Below are 26,541 nucleotides of genomic sequence, written 5' to 3'. Positions count from 1 at the left end.
TTAGCTAAAGTCAATTAGGACAACTCGGCAATTAAGGACATATCTGTTACTTGAGGGCACAGCTATAATGAGGTTCCAGGAGGAGCCACGCTGAGACTGTGTCCTTGCTTGTTTGTGTCGAATTCAACAAACACAGAGCTTTGACCATGTTTTTGATATGGAACTACACTGCAAATTGAATTTCATGAGGACCAAGCCCACGGTCTGGCCACATGAGGAAGCAGGAGACAATGAAAATGGGGGAGAGAATGAGAGAGTTTGTGTTTGTGTGAATATTTACAGCTCGTCACTCTGTATGCAGCAGCTGTAGAAGATTGTGTGTTTTGTGACTGATTTTCATCTAAGTCAGTGTGGGCAAAATCACCAGGGTTTTCTGGAAGGGCAGGAGTATTTTTAGATGACTAATTTTAAAAGAAAACACTTGAAAGAGAGGACTGCCCTGAACAGCAGTAAAATAAATATACTAACAAGTATTTTTAATTCAATTCTGGGAGATTAATAGAGATTAATACAAAACCCATTCACCTGCTTTTCAACACATTCTCACAATCACTGACCTCCTCCATCATGGAATTTGAGTTTTAAAGCTGCCTGACCGCTAACACCTCTGACCCTCCATCCAGTCATGCCTTCGAGGCTCTCTCTTCAGTTCTCTCTCATTGCACTATACGGTGCGTTGTCCAGCAATATTCAAAATTCCCTTAAGACATCTGAATATCAAAGCCTAGATGTAACATAAAGCACAGTAAAACATATCTGGTGCAAACAGTTACCATGGAGAAAAGGCAAAAGGAAAGAGATGTTAGTGAGGGGACGACCAACAGCAACTTTTTATCATATGAGGCAGCACTAGAGGAAGGAAGCAATTGATCTTAGCAATTATTAAGTGCTGCAGCTTGTGCATATCAGAGACTAAGAAGCTTTTGGAAACAGTCTTCATGGTGACAGTGTGTAACGTCGTCTCTTTTATGTGTTCTTTCTGTCTCCCCTCCCTCTGCACAACATGAATTGTCAGTGAACTGTGGCGAGATTTGGGGGGTTACTAGGAGGTCTGAACCAGACACCTTTGACACCTCCATAGGCCAAAGTTATTCACACACTAAATCTGCACCTCTGTGAGAGTCAAGCTGCATGGTGGAGAAGGGCAAGGGGCAGCAGTGATTTTGACACAGGTTGACAGGCAGACAGGGTTGCTCTATGAGCAGGCTCTGTCGCCCCAGGACAGCAAGCCTGGAGGCAGAGAGGAAGTGAGCCAAGAGCCAGCCAACCCATTTCCCCTCTCCTCCCTCAGTCACATTTCTGGTCTGGAGGAAATTAAGCCTTGTCTCCATTTCCCCACTGCTTGCCTGCTTGGGCTCTAGACCTCATCCACACAGGCCCTTGGAGATGTTGGGGAATAAACTGATGAGTGGCTGCCAGAGGCTATGGAAGGCTATGAGGCTACAACTATGAGCCGCCAAAACTACTTAACCCTTTCTGTTCCCTGCTAGCAGGGCCAAAAGCCTTTACCTGAGGTGATTACCACATGGACCTCAACACCTGGCAGCTATTCATCATTCCCAGCAGCATTACAACCTTTGATACCATGATATGCACGAGGTACAGAGCTCACATACACATATATGCAAACAACATTCAGGGTTGTGAGGTAAATACAATTTGAAAGGATATCCGTTTTACCCTTTGACCCCTGGAACCATAACAAGAGTCTCATGTGGCTGACCCTGGAGAACAGCACTGTACTGACAGATGGGAAGGTCAAATGAATAACTTGGCCATGGAGAATTCTAACACTAATGCTAGTGACCTTTTGATGGGTTGAGGAGAGGGATGCAGACAAGAGGGGAAAGAATAAGGGAGAAAACATGTGCGAGGAAAGGTGAGTAAATCTGTAAGCCAGTGGGAAAATACAAGCTTCAAATCACAGCAGGCAACACATAAAAATAGGAAAATACAGGCAGCTGCACAACCCGCAACAGACCTAATCTGCATTAGAGCAGCTGTCTCCTTACCTCTTCTTCACAAGAAAGATGAGTGTCAGAACCAATGGAAGCCTATGAAGCAAGACGAAGCCAAGTGAGCGCCAGGTTAGAGGAAGAGACTGGACCTCCTCTATGGAAGGTTCTTTCCCAGCAGCCCCAGAGATCACATATTGGCTGTCTGCAAACTTGCGGAGGTCCAGAGATCTAATCTTCTCCAGGGTGAATTCAGCACTGCTTTGGTCTAAGGACTGCTGCAGCTCACTGTAGGTCTGCTTCCAGTGCCTGAAAAAAAAAAAAAAAAAAAACAACAAAAAAACAAAAACACACGCTGTATTAGATGCATGGTCAAACTAATCATAGAAAAGCAGAGCTGACGCCCACGGGGCATTCATCAAATAATGCAGAAAATAAATTAATAGCATCAAAGTGGTACTGAGACATTTTATTGTGCTGATTATTTTACACATGAATGATTAAAAGCTAACACTATTTACCACATGAGCTTTCATTAGAGTATGGTTTCATTTGCAAACACATTGACTGTGCTGGTTCTGAGGAAAACTCTGAAAATGCATTTTTATTTTCTTAGCGTCAGCAACTCTCTCATTCACTGCATGATTAGGCATCAACTCCTTTGCAGAGAGCATGGGAGAAATATTTATTATAAATGTTATTATTCTAAATGTATATTCTAAATGTCTTTAGCCATTCACTGTTAGCAAATCCCATCTGACTGTACATAACACACATGTAACAAAAATCCACTCAGCTTGGCCTTACAGAGTTGTTGAATTGGATATGAATGTTTGGCATGTTGTAAAATGCTACAGTAACAGTCTTAAAGCACAGTATTAGCAGTGATGTACTGTATGAACTAAAACAGCACATCTAAGTCTTGTTTGGCCACTGGCAACCCACAATTCACCTTTGTCAGCAGTGTTGCAGGAATGGGACAAATGTGGGTGAACACTGGTTCTTTATCCTGCGTCGGACATGTCTATTTTGCAGTGGTGTTGAAGACCCCTGAGGACCACAAGAGGTAACAGTTATAAGTGATAGCAGAGAGTGAATATGTATGAATTGCTTATACTGTGTGAAAAAACAAAATATACCAAACTAGGGCATTTGTGGACTGCTTACATGTGAACAGAGCAATATTTGGGCATGACAGATGTATCACTGTGCTCTGAGCTCAGTAAGGGAGCATCATTAGCACACTGACTGACATAACTGACAGCTGGCACTGAGAGGAGAGGGTGAAATACAGGGGGAGGAGACAGCACAAAATCTGTGCCAGCTATCACCCTCTGGCTGTTCTCCACCATTTTAATCACAGCAACAGTGCTCTCACTCAGCAACCCCTTGGAGACCCAGGTACCTTAGCCACACTTGACATTAACCACAAGGCGAATACACCCAGGTTTAATGCAGACAAGACTCCTTGCCATCTTCTTTAGTGTGTTTCTTTCTCTTTCATTACCCTCAGTGACTACTATAACCAGGGGACACACTAAACAAAGGAATATGTATTTTCTGTCTCTTTTTTGCTTTCTTCTCTTGCTGTGTTGTGGTGTAGCTTAACATCTAATCCTCTCATGTTTATTTTCATGTATTCCCTGAGAGCAGTGAGCTGAGGAAGGCTCTTTCAGAAAGTTACATCACTGATGATACTACCCATCACTGTTGACTTCTCACATTGGCTTGCCTTTGGATTCTTGTCAAAACAAGTTTTGCTGAGTCTGACAAAACTGTACGTTCGGCAATATTAGTGCCAATTCTGACGAAATGGGCAGGATGACTCAGGACAAGGATGCTTGTGCTGAAAAAGTTGTATTGCTCTTCAAAGGAAGTGAGTGTGAGGACAGAGAGCAGCAAAGGTCTGGATGGTCCTCTGGGAGTGGAGCTGCAGATACTGATGAGGACAAACAAGAAAGAGGACCACCTTGGAGAAGAGGCAGCAGAGTGAACTTCAGGAAGAGCAGGCTGGACTAATGAGCTTATTCTATGGGACTTGGTCATTTGCCAGATCATTATTATCTCTTCACAGCATCACCTGCAGTTTTTGTGCATAGCTCTGTGAAGAATCAAACATGGCATTTAAAGTGAGAAAACTAAAGAGAGGATATTTTCAATGAATCTGAGGCAATGTACAGTATATAAGACTGTACTGTTAAGCTTTAAGACAATAAATTACAAGGCAAAATAAAGTGCACTAAAACGATTATCATCGCATGTTTGTACCAATCAGCAGCTGAGAAAGATGATCCTGTTAAACTGGTCAATCTTGTTCTTGCATCCACTGTGGCCCACTCATCCTTGCAATCAGACAGTCAGACAATCAGTCCTCACTATTTTGTGTGGTTTATGTCAGAACTGCTGAGGTGTTTATTTTTGGGCAATTGTGCATTTTGTGATATTAGCACCGAATGTTGTGTGTCCTGAGGGAGGGCCGTGAAATGTTTTAGCTGTCACTGTAAAATGCACTTCAGGCAGAGTCTGTGGCTCTAAAACTAAAAATACTTCTAATGGTGTCCCCTAAGAGTCTGAAAACTTTGTATCCATTAAAAACCTAAGTGTAATTCTTAGTTCTTTCTACAGAGACAACAGAGTACTGAGCAAATAAATTCTTTTGCTATTAGGTTTTTGTTTGCATAGAACAAAACCTAACTAGTTCAAGGTAACACATGACAGCTATCCAGTGACTATCACATTGTAGCAGGAAGGTAGAATCTCCAGCAATAGAAAAACTCTGCCTGGAGAAAGTGCCCTGTGGAGTTTGCAGAGATATTTGAACATGTTATGCTCTTTTGTGCTCTCTGTCCATGGCGTCGCAAACTGACCAACCACTCAGGCATCCCAGTTGGCATTCTAGTACAATGTCTACACATACCAAACACACGTGCACATACAAAAGCTCAATGACAATGTGCTTTTCGTGATACACTCAGGGCTGTTACAAGGCCATCATTCACAACACAGAAGCATTCTTTCAAAGCCCACGGCTAACACATCTATGTGGTCATTGTTAATCCACAAATATACTGCCATGCTACACTGCACAATAAATGGAAACTCAGGCAAGTGAGCAGATCAACAAAGGAGTGCATGATGGAACACAACTCAAACACCTACATGTTCTGTTATATTGTGCACAACATATCTGCATAAATAGCTACCGCAGAAATGTAGCTTTGTGAAATGCAATTTTTAAAACAATCATTACACCATCATTATATTATTTTCTTGTTGTAGTAAATGGAAACTGTCACTTGATTTCAATTGGGTATAAATGGAACGTCTTGACAAAGGGACATCCTAATCTTTAATTACTGTCACTACTAAACAGTCTACAGTACTCAGCCTTTTTGGAACAAATGTTGTCTAAACCAGCCATTCCTCTGCACGTCATACAGGTCAGGCAGGTATTTATCATCTGAAAAGAACGTCGGCAAATGTTTGATTGTCATCAAAATTCTGCACAGAGCTAAAGATTTGATAATAGCTATTTTAGTTCTGTATTGGAGTATGTAGAGCTGAAGTGAAGCTAATGCGATAAGCAGGATGAGGCTTTTATAAAGCAAAGAAAGCCAAAAAACAATTAAGACTGTCTGTTCTCTATGGACAGCATCTGCTCACTCACACTAATTATATCTACAGACGAAGTTTGTAGACTGTGAAAAACTAAAGCAAGAAACGAGTGAAAACCAAAGCACAGAGAAAAAGTGATAAAAATTGCTGTCCCTGCTCTCGTACATGGTGGTTACACACTTGACACAGTTTCCTTCAGTGGAATAAGAATATGTTCTGGTGAAGGCGTGTGTGTAAGGTCATATCATTTCAGGGCACAATTACGGCCCGTTAAAGACTATGGTGGCTAAACCGATCTCCTCCAGCACTGGCAGTGTTTTTGACAAGTTATTGTTCAACCTTGAAGATGCCCAGTCTTTGGAGAAAGGTGCTCTTCTCCTTTTTGGCAGGGACTCACTATGTGCTGTAAGGCTGCTCAGCACACTGTCAGAACATGCACATGCAACTTAACATGCAGAAACCACAAAGAGATGTGGTGCAGAAATGAGTACTATCATATCTACTGCATCTAAAAAGATTCAGCAAGAACTGCACAGACTCTTGCATGTGTTTTGAAATCCAAATAGATACTCATGAACACAGGGAGAAATGGTGCAAAAATAACTAATATAACTCATCCTAATGAAGTCACATCCCTATTTCATGCACACAAGCACACACACAGTACACACACAAACGCACTGCAAGTGAACTGACACATTACATGTGCTTGCGACATTAAGCCAAGCCACTAATTTAAGACCTCGGCGACAAAGTGCTCAGTCAGAGCTGCAACATAATTAGACAGCTGGAACATTGTGAGTGGAGATGGTTATCTATGTGATGTTTAGCTTAAACGGCAGCCATGCTTGGGGTGAGTGGAGGGAGAGACAGCTGTTTGCTGGGGTAAAAAAAAGGCGTGGAAGGAAGGAAGGGGGGATGAAAGGGATGAAATTAAACATGGAGAAGTGTGGTGAGGAAAAGGGGGCTTGAGTTGTGTGGGTACCGTACTAAAGGTGGAAGGACAAGGAGATTGAAAAAGAAAACACATGAAGAGATGTGGTGAGAGGAGAGACACAGAGGACACTGCTGATCCAGGACCCACATATCCTCGTTGGCCATCCAGATTTGATTTTAAAGGATATTTGATGTTCCCTGCATGAACATTGCTTAGTAGTGACACTCCAGTGCAATGAGATACCCACACAAATGTGGTCTCACCCTGCACTATGCTGTTCTTACTGTTACGGACCTGTGCTGAAGTGACCGGGGTCCGAATGAGAAACCAGTAACCTGCACTAGATACTTACATATGTTAAACTACTTTATCTTGAGTGAAGGAACTGTACTGTACATTGGGGCTAGAAAGAGTGGAAGAGAAAGACTAGAGCAAAAGAGACTGTGTGAGGAAAACAAGAAGATGACAGAGAGAGCGAGACAGTGTGGGACACAGCTAACAATTATAGTGAATAAATGGGACTGTATTTCTATTAGACTGTCAAAGAATTCTCTTTTTCTGTTTGTGTGTGTCCTTCACAGAGGCACAGTGATGTGGCTGACCCAAATGACTGGGATATTACTGGGAGAGCGAGAGAGTGAGGCCTTTGTTGAATACTGATGAAGCTCGGCACAAAGCTGCCTCGTGGCCTCATTAACCTGCCGAAGACTGCCTTTGTTTTCCTCTGCAATGCTCCAAACACTCCCTGCATCCTGTCTGAAGGGGTTTCGGAAGTCACACCATGGACAGATAGAAGGCAGCCTTCAAGACACTAAGGAGTGGCAGCATAAGCACGAACAGCACAGTGTGCTTTCCAAAAGGGAAATGGGTATTCAAGTATTCAATATGTGAAAAATATTTTGTAAGGAGGACTTAAATGTGTGAAAAAGTGTCAGATAAAGAAAGTTACTTGTTCTGTGATCGAGGCAAAAGCAAAATGATAAAAGACAACACAAAAAACATGGATCACATGGTCTCTCACCGCTTCTACAGCAACTTAAAGAGGTGCAGGTGAGAGCGAGGAAGTGCAGTGAAAGGATAAGAATACGGTAAAGCAAAAGTAGGACGAAAGATCGGACCTTTTCCATGTGCCATTGCACTGCGCGTCATGGTTCTGTCAGTCAACGTGTGGCGGTGTGATGCCCGTGTGTGCGCGTGTGTTTGCGTGCCTCTCTGTATGTGTGTGTTGGCACAGGAGATTTCAATTTCATCTTTAATAGAAACAGCAAATAGGGGAACAAATAAAATGCGAAGGAGAGGAGCAAATCCTTCCGGCAGAGACCCAGTCAGAATGGATGATGAGGCCAACATGAAGTAAACATTCAGCTGTTCGCGAAACAAGGTGGGTATGAAGATAGAAGGCAGAGACAGAAGACACAGAGGAAACTCAGGTGAGCAGGGAGGAAGAAAACAGAGTTTAGCAGAGGTGAGGGAAAAGGAGGAATGGTGGGAGTAACCAGAAAAAAAAAGGACAAATATATGAGCAAAAATCAAATGGCAGAGAGGGAGTGAGACGGGATCAGTCATGGTGTGTCTTTGAGTCAGAGTCGTCACTTACACTGTGGAAGGGAGCAGCCGTGTAGTCAGAAATCATCAGGAGAAGGAACAGATTAGATACAGGCTATTGGTTCTGATGAGGCCTCATATAGATCAGTAATGGCTCAGTAGGGACAGAGGAAAAGAGAGAGGCAGAGACGGCTAGAGTAGCAATAAGGTGTTGGCTTTCAGCACTGGTGGCACTATTCCAATAAAGTGGATTCAAAGCAGGTATGAGGACATTTTAATATATGCTTAAAAAATAAAATTTGTTGGAAAATCAAAGTTCCATAGAACAAATATCTGTGAAAATTATCTGTGCATCACAGCTGAACGTGAAGGCCTTTATTTCAACACCTATCTATGTTAATCCACTTGACAGTCTAATGAAAACACTGTCAAACAGAAGGACAGTCAGAGAAGATAAAGAAAGATGGGAGTGGAAGTAGAAAGCGATGCCTCAGTCTGCTGCTCTGCCATGCAGGGATGTGACCACCCACTGGGCCAGTCAAGGCTGAGGCCTTGCACCATGTCAGACATGCAGAAAGACACAGTTAAGTCATCTGGTCACGAGATGGGACAGATGGACAGAAAATAAGACGCAAAAACTAAAGTGCACTCTTAAAAAACACACACAAACACAACATACACCCATCATAAAACCTTAGATACATTTGCATGACTGTGTGTGATGACTGCACACACAAGTATAGCTGTCTTCACTGCATAGCTATCACTCACTGACATAATGTATTCCCTATCCCCTTACCCTAACCGTAACTAAATGCTTAATTCCAACCTGTACCGTAACATAAGGCTGACTCCAACCTTAAACCTAAAACCAAGTCTTCACTCTCAACAGCCTTGGAAGGTGAGCCAGAAAGTGAGGAGTAGCCAAAATGTCCGCCCTACATGGTAAACGCTCAGTGACAGTTTTTTAGCTTCTCTTTTCTCTTCATCCCTTCAATATCACTCTTGCAGTGTATTATTGTAGATGTAATGTGTCAAAATGCAAGTGATGCGTGAAGCTCATCTCATCTATGCAGGCAGGGCTGATTTAACAGTATTGCAGGCGACAGGATGAAAGGATGAAAATTACTCAATCCTGGCTGACTTTTGTACTGAACAATAAAGTTGCCAAAACACCTAGTGAATGTCTGTCAGAAGCATGCTGTTTCACCACAGACAGTATGTTTCCAGCTTTGTGAAGCTTTTCTGGACGTTCATGACTGTCTGACGCCTTACTACAATTTGCTTTTTCCTTTAATTTATCGCCCATCTGTGATCTGGATCTTATTTTTGAAGAGAATGAAGTTATTCTTGAACTTATGTTTCTTAACACGAGGCAGCTGGCAATAAACACCTGCTGGAGACACAGGGGTCACGTCAGCACCTCACATCTCATGCTCCTATGGAAAAAAAGAGGCAAGCTGAAATCTTGAGGTTTTTAGAGTGTGTATGTAAATGTGACAATATAATTACTTAATTTTATATTTATTTTGCACTCTGTAAGTGAAATTTTAACTGCTTCTCAGACATTATGGTGATGTCTTCAGAAAATGTAATCAATATTCGGTACCATTTAATAATGTGTAATCTATAAACAAAGCCATGTGCTTTGCCTGCTGTATACAGTATGTGTGTACATGTTTTGATTATTCATTTTTAGCTGCTTACAACTGGTTCACACTGGGACCTCATATTTGTCCAGGATACCAAACTGTTCATGGATGAGAGGAATCTGAGCTTCTGTCTGGCCCACATCTCCCTGGAGAGCCCCCAAGAGCTTCAGGCAGTTACCAAACTCCCCCAATTTCTGGAGGGGTGGTTCACACTTGTACTGAACTAACCCAGTGGAGTGGGCTGCCTGACTGCATCAGACAGCTGAGCTTTTAAGTTGTAACACAGCCCAGGGACAAGGACACACTGCATTTCTGTCTTCGATTTGATCATTTGATAATGTGCAGGAAGGGTTAGCCTTTCATTTGAAATTACTATCTTATGTTGGAATATTTTCCATTTAAACAAAGACACTGCCAATTAGCTGCTTACTGTGTGACTGTCTCATTGTAAATCACAGTTGATCAAATCTCTGATTGTCATTGTAAACAAAAATGAATTTATGCAGGATACTGCTTGCAAATATTGATGATTAATAATTATTTTATAGCGCATACAGGAGTATAGTAATGCAGCCAATAGTCAAAAGGCATCACCTCCTTGTTCCTATTTGTACTGGTTGTGAATATCAAAAAGAATTTCACCATTTTAATATTTATAAATCCAACATTTACATTAACATTTAATATAACCACAGACAAACAACCGTGAAGTGATTCAAAATCTAATTAAATCTTGGTTCTCAATGCATTTAAAATCCTAAGCTTTGATGATGTGGCTTTTAGTACCTGAGACATTCTGGAGCCATGGACAGTACAGAAAATGTAGTTACCAAAACATTAGTTTTTCTTAGTGGAAAAAAAACAAGGTGAGAGAGGTTTTGATAGAAAAAAGAAAGAAAAAAAAAAAAAAATTTAAAAAGGAACCAAGCAATAAACACCACCTGTTATCCTGCAATCATTATAATAGAATCAAAACCACGAAGTACAACAAGGAGAAAGGAAATGCAAACTTAATTTGTGCAGTGGGAGAAATCTGATTAGTTTTATCGATGGATGAGTATTATCGACATGGGTGTGAAAGCCAAAGTGCTGAGACAGGCTGCAAAGTATACACACACAGAACAGTGTTGACATTACAGTGATTTACATACCAGTGTCTTTGATGAATCCACAAGGCAATAATGCATACTTGCACTGTGGATACACAGCATGTGTACTTGTGTGAGTGCGATACCCAGTTTAATGTTTGCAGAGACTGTGTGACTGGACCTCAGTGTATACATTCCACTGAGGTCACAAGGACAATGTTGCTTGCTTTAGCTTCTCTACCTAACTCATTATTTCTTCTCAATTTTTAAGCCCAACTCTTTCACCTTCTCTCCTCTATGAAACAGTAAGACCAGCCAATGCTTCAAAATTCTGTTTAAAACATCAGGAAGATATTTTTTTTCCTCCCAATTTGACCAAAACTAATTTGATTCTTCCCAAATCTACTTCTTCATTCATGTTGACTGCTCAACTGCTTTCTGTGAATAGCTCTGCATACATAACACTGGGAATATTCTTGTTTTATATATTTGAATTTGTATCAATCTCCAGCTTTTTACTGGCACTGCAGCTGTTCAACACTCAGCAGGAAACAGTGAATGGATGACAGTGGAACGGATGTTTTAGAGTTTGCTGGCACATTTTGGGTCTGACAAACTGCAGGCTGTGAAATTACTTTTACGACCGCACAAATTAGTTCAGAAATAATCAATAATAACATTCAAAGTCAATGTACTTGTGATGTACTATTTATGTGTTATCATTGTACTGCACGTTCATAGCAATTTCAGTCATCATTCTGCATTGTCATGTAGCACAAGACCACCAGGGTTTACAACACACACAGAAGTTGTAAAGCTGGTTTAGTAAACACAATTTCAAACACACCAAATGGCCAACCCAGATCATAGACTAAACTGACTATACAAAAAAAAAATAAAAGCATTCTTTGATTTCCAAACCACTGTGCTACACTCTCAGACATTTTTTTTCTCTTTCATTTTGGATCTCACAAGCTGTGTCCTATTTCAGGGTCAGGATGCTCTGAAGTTATCCACAGCAGTTTGCCCGTCAGGACTGAAAACACAGCTGAGCATGGTTGTGCTCCACAAATTAGACCATCTAACCTTAAAGAGAGCAAAATTAACTGTGTGCTCCTTTTTATGAAGTTCATGAACAAAGTTTAAATAGCAGTGAGACAAGGACCCGTTCTTTATATGTTACTAAATATATCCAAGATCAAAGGAGTGATTTTGTAATGCTGGTCATCTGACAAATTCAGTTCCTTGTCAACAGCAAAACCATGATCAGCTAGTTCCTCACCGGTTACATGCAAAAGTCCAAAGAAATTGCAAAGTTTTTCCCCTCAGCAGAGCTCGAGCTGGAGGCCTTTGATGAATTTCGTAATGTAACTAAGGTAACTGCAAAAATGTGTCAAGATGGATGGCAAAAAGTAGCTGACAGATTAAACGCATAAGCATCTCATTTAAATCTTTAATTCCCCCTCAGCTGCATGTCCACTGCTTTAATATGATGGTATAATTTGTATAATCTCTCCATTATATTCAAAGCAAGTATATGCATGAGAACCTGGGAGGAGGTGAAAGTGAAGTGCAAGAATATTTGGCACCTGCATTACTGCAATGTAGTATTCTCAGCTCTATCGCTGTTATTTTTACTTTATTGCTTTTTCCATTTCAAAATACATTTACAAAGCAGTAAAAATGCAAACATTGAAGGGCTATGAATGCCTTTTGAAAATACTTTATACAGTATATTTTAAAGTCTGATCAACTGTTTGTCAGGTGAAACTGGAACTTTTCTTATAGGGAGTGTTTACTGTGATTTTGTGTTGCTACCAAACATTTCTTGAATATTTTGTTTCCCCATATCTATTTTTGGTGACATATTACATTTCCTGTAATATACCGGGCTGTGCAAATGTTTGTTTTCCCGTTTTACTTCTGTTGAACTGTGTTGAATTTATATATTACAGGAAAATAAAATCATCTGCAATTACTGCAAATGTAAGGGCCCATTGTCCTACTGACAAAACAGTTATACATTTTGAGAAACCTGACTTGCTACTGCACAATGCTAATAAAACACTTCATTCTGACAGGGTGCACTTATTCACTGACACTATAGTTTTGTATAATACGTATAAACGGTTTTGACAAATGCATATTAAGCTTTCAGAATGATAGTGATGTTTCAAGAAACATCAGGACTGTTCTATAAGCATGTCATATTATCATTACTCCGACATCAACAGGTCGATTCCTGTTCCAGCCCAGTTTAAATCTCAGACGTCATTTTGTTTACACTGAAAAAAAACCCAAGACCAAAGAAGAAAACCTGCTCCTGAGTAGGTTTGAGGCTGCACCCCTGTTGCCATGACAATAAATTTGATGATGCTTTCAAAGAACCAGCAGATTTTGGATCATATGAAATCGTCAACTAAACTTTCCCCTTAATCCTTGTATACAAAGAACAGGTCCAAATTCTGTAACAACTGTGTTTACAGTGTGTGGTGTAAGAGAGGGAAAACAAGTGAGGGCCAGTCAACACTACCTGTGTACATTTGCAACAATGGGAGTGGATGTGGGGTTCAGCCTCCGGAAGTGCTATTAAAGGGAGTCTTCTCCTGGCTCAGGCCTTAGGTCTTCACTGTGGGTGTCCAGCATCAGATATCATTAATGTGGTCACCACAGTCTTCCTGGAAAATGTGAAAAGGCATTCAGACACGTCTGCTGCTGGTTGAAATGTAGATGGGCAGATGAGAAATGACAAGAGAGACAGAGAGAAAATGGCACAAAGAAGGGCTAATGCTCAGGTTTTAAGATAAGGGGGATGGAGAGGTGAGGATCATTGGAAGGAAAGACTGGCTGGCTGGGGTGACAGAGGTTACTGAGTGAATATTTCGAAGGGAAAAGTTAGAAGTGACGAAGATGACATTGCCTGGATCCAGCCTCATGAATTTTTCCTGCTATATTTCCATTTCATACTTGAACCTCATTTAAACTTTGTGATTTTTGTTTCTGGCGCATTTGCTTGCTCTCTGAAATTCACCAGACCAAAACAGTCACGTTTAACCTCTGTTCCTACCCCTGTTCCTACCCCTGTCCCGCTCAAAAAAGTGTTTCTGTCAATGATGTGAATAATTAGCTATACTAAACTATGGTCACTGTGAAATAGTCACATGATCTGGTAAAATACAAAGAAAAAAATAGAGGAGGAGTAATATGGAGAATGTGAAAAGGCAGAGAAACAGAGGAATGAGTACAGTGGGGAGCAGTGATATAGTACGGCTACTGGAAAAGGGATCACAGCAAATGATTGTCCACATATGTGGTCTAAACATACCAATAATGCTGACTCCCATTTGGCTATAACTAAAGCTTTGTTATTCCATTAAAAACAAAAGTCTCATTCCAGACAAAACACATGTTGGAAATTGATGTGAAAGTGATATTACAATGTGATTGTCCCCAAAAACAGACCTTCCAGATTACCACATGAAAGCTAGTACATATATGTTTTACAGTTTTGGGTTAGTTTTTTAACATTAGATAAAATTGATTTTTGTGTCTGGAGAAAAGTATCTTAATATGTTGATCAGACTTGTATGAAATGTGTTTGCATGCTGAACTCAAGCTCCCAAGACTTTACTGCAGAGTTACATTTTGATTTAATTTAGATTCAGATTCAGAGTTGGTGCTAAGGAGCTGAACCAGCCTCTGGTGTGTCAGGGAGAACTGGATCAGTGGACACAGACATCTCTCTACACCCATACTGGTATTATCTATCACACACAACCACTTGGCCCAATGATATTAATAGTAACCTCAATGAGATCAGTGTTTTCAGCCTTGAGGCAGAACAACTTGAACAAGTCTCAGCTTCCTTTTTTCTACACAAAAAAAATACCAAAGCAAAATTTAAACTCCAGCTACCATCTCTGACAACAACATTGATTTTTGTGACAAAGATTAATAAGGTTCCTTCTCCTCAAAGCTGATATTGTTCTATCAAGACATACCTGTCCAGAACACTGAACGCCAAGCCGAGTTAATACATTGTGATCTGGGATATAGCTTGTCTCTTTAATGCAGGTTACAGTCACACAACATGCACGAGGCACAACTCACATGTCAGTTCTGATTTATAGCCAACAGCAGTCTAGCTCTCTGTGATCTACACTGCACATCTCGCATTATTACCATGTGGGTCAGTGTCTGTGTTTACACATTTTGTTACAAGGTATTTTCCATATGAATACTGGGTGCATGTTTTTTTCAGTTTGTGTTTTGAGCTGTGTGACAAGGACAAATGGCTATTCTGCTATCCTATCATGTTGTATACAAGGTGTTGCCCTGTCTGCATAGGACCCTCAAAGTGACTCAGACCTTGAAACTACAACAAAGCCGGGCATCACACAGGGAAGATAGATGACTCTGTTCAGACCAAAATATGAAATTCTTCCCTTTGTCTACGTGAATGTGTTCGTGCCTGAGAAAGAATAATATTGGTAGAAACTCCCCCGTCTGAAGTAAATGTCAGCACAAGATAAATAAAGATTTCTCAACATCCCTTTATTGCCTATTGTTATTTGGCATTCCTTATGCAAAACCTTTGTGCTGCAGGGACTATGTGTATGATAATGTGTCAGGCATGTCTGGCATCATATCTACTCTCAAAAGTACACTGCACATGTTGCATAAGCTTGTCTACAGTACGTGTATATGGCCTCTATCCCAGCTGTCTATACAATCATCTTAAAAACCTGGAACCAAATAGTCTAATATTTTCCTGGACCTAAACCTTTCCTGTAGGACAGATGGTCTGATAGATGTTCACTTCCCTTTCCATCTCATTTTGACATTTCCTGCATATTTTGAAGTCTTGCTTTAAATCTTTCTGTCTTTCTGGGGAGGAGAAGTAACATCTAATTACAAGTTACATTTGACTTGTTCAACGTTTGTATAATTTCCTTTCAAATGCAAGGCCATTTGTCAAAGCTAATTTAGCTTTAGAGTACTTCTAGGACACTTAGTAAGTTTTGCAGTAACTGTGTTTATCTTAGCTGATCCAGATTCAACAGAAAGCATGGCTTATTATGGGTAATTGTTTAATGAACCTTGGTTTGTTGACAGATTTATCCATCTTAGACTAACTTCACTCATTCTGCTCTCTTAAAGAAGTTACCATATTTTCCAGACTATAAGTCACATTTTTCTACTCCTCTGGCTTGTCCTGTGTTGTTTTATCGTTTTCATCAAAGTTAATATTGTGAAGCAACAAGTTGGATGAGCATCAGCTGCTATGGAAAATTACTTGTTTCAAATGATGGAAAGGTAGCAGAAGAAATATTTTATGATGGGTAAGACATATCTGCTGACAACAACGAAAACAACCGAAAACAGAAACAGAAGAGATAAGATAAAAAGAGTCACTGAGAAGATTCTGAACATTAATTCAACGTGAACATACAGTATTTTATGTTCCTTTGAACCAGGTGGACAAAGGCTGATTACTGGTAGTTACCTATGCTCTCGTCTGGGGGTCGCCCTGACGCAACTCTACCACAGCCCTGAAGACATGCAGTCCACTTCCTCTGTGTGGCTCACCCATTAATCCTGCAGCATAAACACACAGTGAGGGGAAAAAAGAGAGAGAGCCAACTCATTAAATACAGTGACAGACTAACTTGGCTAAACCTCTTATAGTTCTTTTGGAGTGGCAGAAAAAAATGACATGATTCTTAATGGCACTAGGGAAATTTATTATCAGCGTTATCCTGATTTTTTTTGGACAGCACTCCAAACAGCTGGTAGAACCCTCATTCTTGGCTTACATCTATGGTAGCACTCTACTGTGCCATTCCTCAAAACAGTCAGATTCTTCTCCTTCTTCTTGGAGTTTGACTATTATGTCTAGAAAACATACACAACAGTGTCTGCTGGAAAGTTTCTGCAGACAATGTGGTGAGAATAAAACTCAGAACTAGAACAACACTCCTGAGTAAACTGTTTGGAGGCAGTTCTTCTGGTGAGCCTTCCTCAATCTCCAAGTACCCAGGAAACACTCAGGATGCAACCGACTAATGAAACGCCAATCCATCACTTGTGACAGTTGTGCAATTTGCGCACCTCAAAACGTGTAGATCATGTTGGTTTGATAACATGGCATCAAGAAAGCAAAACAAACAGAGAGCAGGAACCCACATATTAGACATTAACAAAAAACCTGTTTGCTACAGTACTGAATGTACCACACACTTTAAAAGTTAAAGATTTACTTACATCTCACTGGACTATAGTGTTCTTTTTGTACCTCATTGGTAACAACCAATCAGCTCTGGTACCCTAATGTTAGCTAAATGAACTCATTGACACTGTCAAAACAAAAGATATTAGAGTGGGTACAGAAAATGATAGCTGATATAAAGTGAACTATAAAGCCCTTGAGAAGTGCACAAATATTTGCATGCACTATGCTTCAATGTCTAATTTAAATTTTATAAGTAACATGATGAAATCTCCAACGATCACACAGGGCATCTGGTGTACTGATCAGACATTGCATGTCAGTAAGTTACTGGACACATTCTTGTCATCCATCAAACAGCAACAGGTTACGGTTGTGGAGAAGGAGGACAGTGACAGACGTACTCATCAGCAGCAGTAAGAGGGTGTGTACTATATGAGGATGAGAGGATTCTGGGAAGCACAAAGAACTCCACTGGGTTTAACTCTGCTGCATCTTCCACCCATCAAAAGCCCCCTTCCCATTCTTCCAACATGCCTCTGTCTCTCCCCCGCTCATGTCTTTTTGCAGTTCTACAGATCAGAGGGGAGCTCATTACATAGGGATATCATGACTCTAACATCTCATATCCTCTGTCTCACTCTCTGGTTTGAATTACTGCAGACAGGCCTTATCCAGACAGCATCAGGCTAACATACATCCAACACTTACCTATTCAAATTGGGGGAGCAGACAGCACATTCCCACCAAGATTCAACATGCTGCTGCCACCTCTCCACACTCCTTCTGAACAAATTTGTTCTCTATACAATATGTATCACTCCCCAATCTCTCACGTGCTCTCTGCACTGCTGGACCTAATTCCTAAGGAGAGTAATTTTGCTCTCACTCAAAATTCCAGATCCAAGCGCCAATCTTCGGATTTTATGGCTTTCATGGGGATAAGGCACAGTGTGCAGAATAAGCCTCTGAGAGGAATTTTGCTGGTGAGGAAGGAGGGGGACTATTCTGAGCCAGTTTAGATCTTTTTTGCAGATTTTCTCTCTCTCTCTCTCTCACGGTCTCTGTCTGTGTACCTAGAAATGCAGAGACACACTGCCAGGCTTTTGACTTTGGGCTCCACAGATCTTGACATTGGCTTGATGTCGGCCTGATCTTAAATCCTTGGAGAGGAGCGCAGTGGCAATCCCTGTCAATGAGCATTAAATTTTCATTAGGCATGCTCAACCTGCCGCAACTCCAGCTGCCCTCTGGCAACTCATCCTGAAGCTTTTATTATTGTTTTTAAACTATGGGCCAACAGCAAATCATGCACGACAGCGTGCACACATGTATGTAGTGTAGCTGTATGTTTCACCAATAAAACGTCATTCTAATGGTTACCGACTATTTCGATAGACAGATTAGCTGCTGCAACAGCCTTCCAGTAGTGCAGTGCCATCTTGCCATTGCTATTTTATTCCTCATAAAAACTTAAATGAGTGTAGATGATAAGACAAACTGTATATTCACATGCACATAACTGAGCACACATGCTTATTGTGCACACACACTTTTCCCTCTGGCCATAACTGATTACTGTGCTAAGTCAGCACTGTATCCATCTTTGCATTTTACGACCTGCGTGGGGTCTGACACCGTGTTCCCCCAAACAGCTTATGCATCATGGCCTGGACTGCAGCCAGGCCGCTCCTCTTGCTGCACTTATTTCCAACACAGGCCCAAAAAAAATGCAGAAGACAGAATGATGACAGCAAAGCAGCCACAGAGGTACAGAAGAGTGGGGGTGAATGAGTGACTGAGTGAGATAATTAGAAAAGAGGCAGAAAGAAGAGCACAGTAAGAACCAGAGAAAGAATGTGAATACAGGTGTGGAAGATAGAAATATTATGTGAAATAGAGTAATGCAGGCAAAAGGTAAAGTGAGAGTTACAGCTGTGCTCAGAAACACAGCAGAGCAGTCATGTTGTAGGTTCTAAAAAAAACCTTTGATAAATTCATGAACAACGTATAGTTCAACACATTCTAACTTTTAAATTCTGCTGGGCTTTAATCTGTTTTGTACGTGGGCATTTTTACAGTACCTGCAGTGCCAACTTGACTACTATGATGATAAATGCGTAACCTAATATGCTTAATGCATAATTCATTGTGTTCTTCATCAAATGAGCTTAGTTTGTATCTAACACTTGGCTCCCATTTTATAATGCCATTGTTTTCCTTTAGCACATTGAAACCAATATCCCTCATTAGGCCCACATCTTCACAATAAACTAGACTTAATCAAGTTGTTCCACTTGTTTATTGAACACAGCCCAAACAGACAATGCTTCACAAACAGCTTTGTTTTGCTATACTTGAGAAGACCACTGTTATATATTTGCAGCCTCTAGAGTTTGTCTGAACGTTATTTTTTTTGGTGATGATTGAAAAACAATTTAATGAGAAACTGTTTTTGACATTTATGTATCAGTGGAAGATTAACTATGATGACTGTTTTCATTAATTACCTCCTTAACATTCATACACAGTAGCTGCACCCAAAATGCTCTGAGGATTTTCACCTTATGCAAACTTGGATATTAAGGACAAACAGAATTCGTGACCTTGAGACTCATTGCAGTTTGGTGTTTTGCTCAACTCTAAGTCTAAAGATGCTAAAAACAACAATCAAAACTGTGCCAGTGTCTGTGTGCGACTTCCTTCTAAAAAACGCCATGTGAGGTCTTGTGTCACCAGATGAGAGAGGAAAAAATGTTAGTGGGGAAATGTTTGATGGAGCATTTCAACTAGAACATTACAAAAATAACAATTTTCTCATCTGTATGTACAAACATATTCAACAAATGTCTTAAAGGTTATCATTGTTTATGGAGAAATATCAGACAAAAGCTGTCAAGGTTAGTGGCTATTGTGCATCCACTGGACCTCAGACTGTTTTTGGGTTATGAACATTCATGGCATGCATGACTAGCTAGATTTGTGCTGACTCATGGAACATACGTACAGCAATACAGCTTCACTTGAGTCCCCCGGTAGCTTTGTATGCATACAGAATGAGGTCTCTGCTATCGGAAAATACTACTACCTTCAGTGAATCAGTTTTTTTTTTGTGTGTGTTAAGTCAGGGCATGTCATCTGCTCTCCTGGTCTTCCATGTACTCATTTTGTTCAAATCCCTTGTGTATAAAATGTGAAGTGTTGGGGTATCAGTGTGTGGCATGCAGTCTGCCACACAGTGTGTTTTCTCACAGCTCCACTAGGAGTCGACAAAGGAAGAGTTTTTAAAATCATGTGCATAACACAATTGATATATAAGCATAGTGAGTCACCAAAATAAAAACTGTGCATGTGCATTATTGTACATACAGTATAAAGGCTCTGACCCTGCTACTGATGCCACTAGATCCAATGCTTAAAACATAAGAAATCATCAGGAACAAAGACAGTGTGGGTAATTGCACAGTTTCCTACCACAATTGTGCTGGTGTCTAAAGATTCTGTCAATCCAGGCCTCCCCACCATCTGATCCAATACTGCTCATTGACCACATGTCTTAGGAATGAAGGGTGCCCTCATCTGCAGGAGAAGGGGACAAATGATTAAATGTCAAAGATTTGGTTCAAGCTACAAAATGTAAGTTCTGTAAATAAAGTTAGTGCGAGCATGACACTCAAAATCTGCTCCTCCCACCCGATCCTCTCCCTGATCTATAATGCTTTGCTATAATGCACCCAGCTCTTTAACTACATCCCTGTGTTGCCAGTCTCAGGAGAAACAGGAGCTTGCTAGCCTGTAGCTTGAAGCCTCAATGCAACAGAGGTACTAGACCAGAAACACATTCACGTAATGATTGGCAGCTATGACGTCCCACCTGATGGCAGTGGCCTTCTCTGATTGGTTATAAGGGCTCAAACGATTCACAAGAGCCTTTATCATCTGGAGCACATATCAAACTAAAGGGCATTTAAAAAAAGTTACTTGCTGCATCTTTAAGACCATGTATAAGACCAAGTAACTTTTCTAACTGCATAATAAGCATGTTTACAGTATTATGATTCCACCTAATGGCTGTCTATGACATTAAAATAAATGAAGAAGCCACAAAGCCAATGAAAAGCAGGTGGCTGGGTTCTTTTATTCAGAGCGCAGTACTTTCAAGTTGAAAGTAGTTTATTTTTTGAGAAGGGCACACTGGAGCTTTGATTTGTAGCCAACACCTGATTAGGTCTGACCCAGTGCCAAGGGTACAAGCCCCTCTGGACTCCATCTTGGTTTAAATGCCTCAGGCTTGGTCTAGTTGGAATTTGTGTTATTCTTTTCTCCCTTTAAACAGAAGCACATGAAACAACACAAAATCATCAGTCTGTCTCCTCCATCTCACAGAACTATGTATGACATGTAGGAACTTGACATCTTGCTGTGGTTTAAAATAAAGAGAGCTAACATGAGATACAAGAGTAAAAATAGTAATAGTGAGTTTATAGAAAAAGAAACAAACAAAACAAAAAGGCCAAGAAAGGAAAAATTCACTTTTAATTTGAGCATCAAATAATGTTTTGATAAACAGCATTTCTTTAACAGAGAACAAAAACAGAAAGACGTGGAAAACATGTTGATTGGCCGAATGTTTCTGGTTATACCTTCAAAAAGCTCAATTTTTCTAGCATGTGTTCCAAATCTTATTTGTACGTGTTACGTAGTCAGGTAAAAAAGTAGTCCATTTAAAAGGTTATCAATGGTTTTATCTTTGCTTTACTACCATAGAGAATATTTAACTCAATTCCTAAAACATTGCTTTGTATGCAAGGTGTTATGACCTTCAGAAAAAAATAATGAAAAAAATACAGAGCTGGGTAGCACCATGTGAGAGCGAATCTGTGCCTGGGAATTTATTTCTTAATCATGAGAAGGTTTTAAGTTTTAGATGAGAAGCCATTTAAAGTTATATCCTCAACAGTGCAAAAAAGTATACTATGCTCAATATTCACAGTACAACACAGCAGCACGCACATATTTTCCATTTTATTATTCACAAGAGACTGTTGTTGGCCTGAATAGTAGTCCTGTCTCATATTTCAACCTCAATAAAAGAATCTCTTATTCCACAGAGAATTTGAGTAAAATGGAGAGCAACACAATCATATCTGTGTACAATTAAAGCTCCCCTACTGTTGTAAATTTTTGGTTGTGCATCCGGATAGAGATAATAATGTTAAACAGAGTATGAGCTCTGACTCTTTTTGTACTTGTGTACATTGTGTGGATGTTACCAGAGGCGAGGCAACAGCAGCTGTGTTTAATAGTGACCAAGCTGGCAAGGCAACAGCAGAACTGATGCCACAGTTGTTGGAGGATCGGGGGGGGGGGGCTAAGTCTGGTTTAGACTGGGCAGGCACAAGGTCTGAACCTAAAAACCAAAACTGTAGTGGTCTGAGAGCCGACCTGGCTTACAATAAGCAGGAAGAGTCTGCCTTACTTGGCCTCTTTTGCTCATTTGAACAGTACACCACCAGTGCATTCCACTCACTAAATAGTGCCTAAACAGAAACCACATTCGACTAGTATGTGTGAGTAAAGGCATTTTCTCTCTTTCTGTGCTCCCAAGTATGGTTGCGTGGTTTTAATGTTCTTTTCAAGCTGAAAGTTCATGGTCAAGAGTCTCATTGTCTGCTGACGTGGAAAGGCTCCATCTTATACTGACCTGTCTCTCACCGTTTATTGACTTCAATGGTTTACCAGAAAAAGTCTGAATATGTTGGGAGCACACATATGAGAGAAAGAAAAGGACGAGAGGAAGGGAAGGGTTATGTGCAGATCATTATTTTACTGTTATTTTATTAGCTTTATTTTATCATTTTAATTTCCTGGATCAGACATTTTTAACAGTTTTTAAGTGCTTTGTTGCAAAAAAGTCAAAATATGAATTACTGGTCTATCCTGGTCACTGGATCTTTGATGCTTAATTAACAGGTCTAAATAGCTTTTTGAGCTTTGAGAGATCACTGTTTTTGGAAATCTTTAATAAGAGGATGTATATAAAAAGAAAAATGTATTCAATGTCAGAAGGTAGAGCCATATTTATAGTAGCTTTCATTAAATATGAAACAAAATAGGCTGGTAGAAAAGGTTTTGTGTGGGACTCAAAATGGATAAATTGTTGGAATTCTGTGAAGCTAAGCAGTGGACTGCATTACATCCAGTGATATCTCTATCTTATATTCTCCCTATTACATACATGAAAGGATCACAAAATTAGAAACACCTCTCCCTATAATGCAGTCCAGCACAACACCAGCTCAGTAATAAACATATAATTGAATTTATAGAATTCCACCAAACCCCCCTAAAAATGATGACTTTCATAATGACGGACATTGTGTTAGGGATTTTGTACTGGACTGCATTACTAATGAGTTTTTAACAGCTGTTGGACAACAACTGAGCTCTGTGACAGATACGGATAAGCTAAATCAGGTTTTGGACACACACACACAGTATTTGTTAGTAGAATACATTCACTGTTGGTTTTGGCCTTTTTCAGGGTTTGGTTGGCAATAAACAACTTTAACCTTAAAAGCAGAAATCTGAACTTAAAATTAACTTTTTCATCTTTCTCCCTATCAATGAAGAACGAGTATAGATTTTTATTAACTGATAACTACCAACCAATGTACATTTGCCTTTTGCGATGAAATTACTTAATTTCCTTCAGAAGAGAGGCTAATAAAAAGCTGACCCATCTATTCTCTCTATACTTTATCATAGCTTAATTTGTGTTTTACTATAACCAGTCGCATAATACAGATACTCTCACTAATATACAGTACCGTAGTGCTTTCTGGTGTTAGATGGCAAGATACATGGAGAATAGGAATTTGACCTCTGAACAGTGATGCTGGCATAAATAAAGAGCATAAGAAAAAAAAGGTAGTTTAGTGTGCATGGGAGGAAGAGGTAGAAAAAAAAAACATGGAACAGAACCAGGAAGTGCAAAAGCAAAAAAGAGAAAGAGAGAGAGAGAGCAAGAGAGTATGAGTGAGTGTTTGTGATAAAACGCAGAGAAAAAAGCAAGACAACGGAAAAAGAGTCTTCACCCAGGAGAGTAGTGTTTATATCTATGGGTGAATACATAAAGTTGGTTAAGCGTGAGAAAGGGGCTTGCAGTGAATGCAGTATATGCAAGGAAGCTGAGACAGACCTCGGGGCTCTCAGAAAGCTCAGAAATCAACGGAGGGTGGATAATCTACACACCAAGACTATTGTGGGAAAAGTGCCTTTGCTCTCTGTGTATTAAAGTGATAGAATGGGCAGCTCTCTACGGTCCATTTAGGGGAAGAAAATGGACTTTGGCGTAGGTGCCCCCAAGCAAACTACAGAGACAACAACAGGCATTCTACAATTTATTACCAGGTAACTGTAAGTACAATAGAGGGACAGAGCACGACTCAAGTCTGTAAGCACCTATAGAGCATTTGCTAATGAACATACGTACATGTGAAAACACAGTCACACAAAGATTAGCCCAAATGGGGAAGTGACTAAACAGATAAAAGCACACTCCTAAAACAATGCTCCCAATACTCACACAGACACACGCAAATATGCAGAGAAGCGGAAGTGGTGTATTGATTTGACTAATTTGAATGTGCTGAGTCGCTATAAAACACCTGCCCCAGACACAAGCGCAGCTGTTTGTCTTGGCAACAACACAGCAACCCTGTAACCCCCCATGACCCCAATCCATCATCCACATGCCACACACACACACACACATGCATGCAAAACACACACATATGTATAGGCTGCCAGTGGACCCCTTTTCCCAAGACCTGTACTGGTGTGTCAGAAGAGCAGAGGAAGGACCGAGTGAGTACAAGTCCCTAGAGGGGCAGGTCTTCACCTTCAAGGTTTTACTGTGAACATGCACATACACATAAACCTACACTGAGACTGGTCACACTCAAATACATATAGACACACACACACTCACTGTACTGAAACGTAAGGGAGATGGACACATATCCATACTTCCACACACAGGCAATCCATCCATTGTTGATCATGTTATTCAAATAAGCAGTCAAATGACCTGCTGTCATGGCAGCTTTGAATGACAATGAAGAGGCGTTTCTTCACGTCATGCTCCAGTGGGAGACGACAGGCCCCAGCACAGATAAATTACACATGGGCACACAGGCACACACACAATGACGTGTGGTACCACAAGATCATTTATCTGGAAGACACATACTAACTATGCATTAAATGTCAAATTTATGAACAAACACATCCATGTCGACAGGTTGTCTAGACACAACACTAATTTGATGCACTTTGCAATAAATGGCCAGCATCCATTAGTCCATATGGATGAGCTCTAGACTGAACATTTCAGTGTTGTGTGTTTGTGTGTTATATGGATATGTCTGTGTGAGTAGTACAGAGCTTGGAGAATTTACTGTTTCTAGCTAATTAAACATGTTACTTTTAATATTTGTCAGTTGCATTCTTAAAGTCAGATTTTGTTACTTTTGTTGTCCTTAATTTTAAATATTTAAAAAATACATAAACTAAAAAAAAAAAAAAACATTCAGATTTGCTCACTGTAGCCTATTAGGCCTGTCTGCACTAATTTAATCTTTATGGCATTAGGTGTCTGATGGCCTAATGGTTATGGTGCATGCCACATAATCACAACACCCACAGTTTAATTCCTGGCCAAGGGATTTTGCTGCATGTCATAGTCTAAATGACAGTGTTGAATAAAGACAAATCTCTACCTATGACAACAATCAGTTTAAACAGAAAAAAAAAATATTAAAATTATACACAAAGCTGTGCTTTTATGCAAGCAAAATGATAATGGACTATAGGGCTGTGGCCACATACTGATGAGTGTCATGTTTTGCTTACATATGTGTGTGAGATGGGAATGGAAGCTGATTTCTGTCCTGCCTGACAGCAGTGTACAGCAACCCATTATTACTTGAAAAATGACAAAAAAAAGATGACAAAACACCCTTGTCTGGATGTGTGTGAACTAGCATAACAGAGGAGATATTTTATCCTGGCTTATGGGGCAAGGCACTGACTCAGAGGGAAAAAACAAGATAGATTCTCAGCCACGGCACATTTATCTCTATTACTTCAAGCAACACCATGCATCTAAATTCTGATGACAGCCCAGGGATTTTATACCAGTTATCAGCATGATCCTCTCATATCAAATGTTTACCACTCTCTTTGCTCAAAGTTGGTTATTTTTTCAACAGATTAAACAGAAAGGAGGGGAAACCTACTCTTTAGAAATTGCAGATGAGACAGCCTTATTTACTCCTAAATTTGGTAGCGATGCACATTTGAGTCTCTTGACATCCCTCCTGCGTGTGCCAGGCATTTTCAATGACCAAACACTCGAACACCTCAAAACTCAAGCACAAGACAAGACAGTCTGAACTAGGCCAGGCTAAATCCCACTGAATCACACCTGTTTTATCGATGCATGTGACCTTTTGAA

At 40.2% G+C, this 26,541-nt stretch overlaps 1 long non-coding RNA gene across 1 annotated transcript in view; it reads right to left on the bottom strand.

Annotated features, from left to right (window-relative positions):
• The window catches only part of LOC113125180 (uncharacterized), a 59,186-nt gene extending 38,590 nt beyond the window's left edge, over window positions 1-20,596 (bottom strand). Inside the window, exons 1-5 of the long non-coding RNA XR_003295120.1 lie at window positions 20,496-20,596; window positions 16,299-16,390; window positions 13,326-13,470; window positions 2,908-3,005; window positions 2,013-2,264 (exon numbers count right to left, since the gene is read on the bottom strand). This is a non-coding gene — a long non-coding RNA (uncharacterized LOC113125180). The remainder of the gene's footprint in view (window positions 1-2,012; window positions 2,265-2,907; window positions 3,006-13,325; window positions 13,471-16,298; window positions 16,391-20,495) is intronic.
• Window positions 20,597-26,541: the final 5,945 nt, after the last annotated feature.

Source organism: Mastacembelus armatus, chromosome 18 (genome assembly GCF_900324485.2).
Source record: "Mastacembelus armatus chromosome 18, fMasArm1.2, whole genome shotgun sequence".
In the NCBI taxonomy this organism is placed as follows: Eukaryota; Metazoa; Chordata; class Actinopteri; order Synbranchiformes; family Mastacembelidae; genus Mastacembelus; species Mastacembelus armatus.
This window is presented reverse-complemented; position numbering and strand designations above follow the sequence as displayed.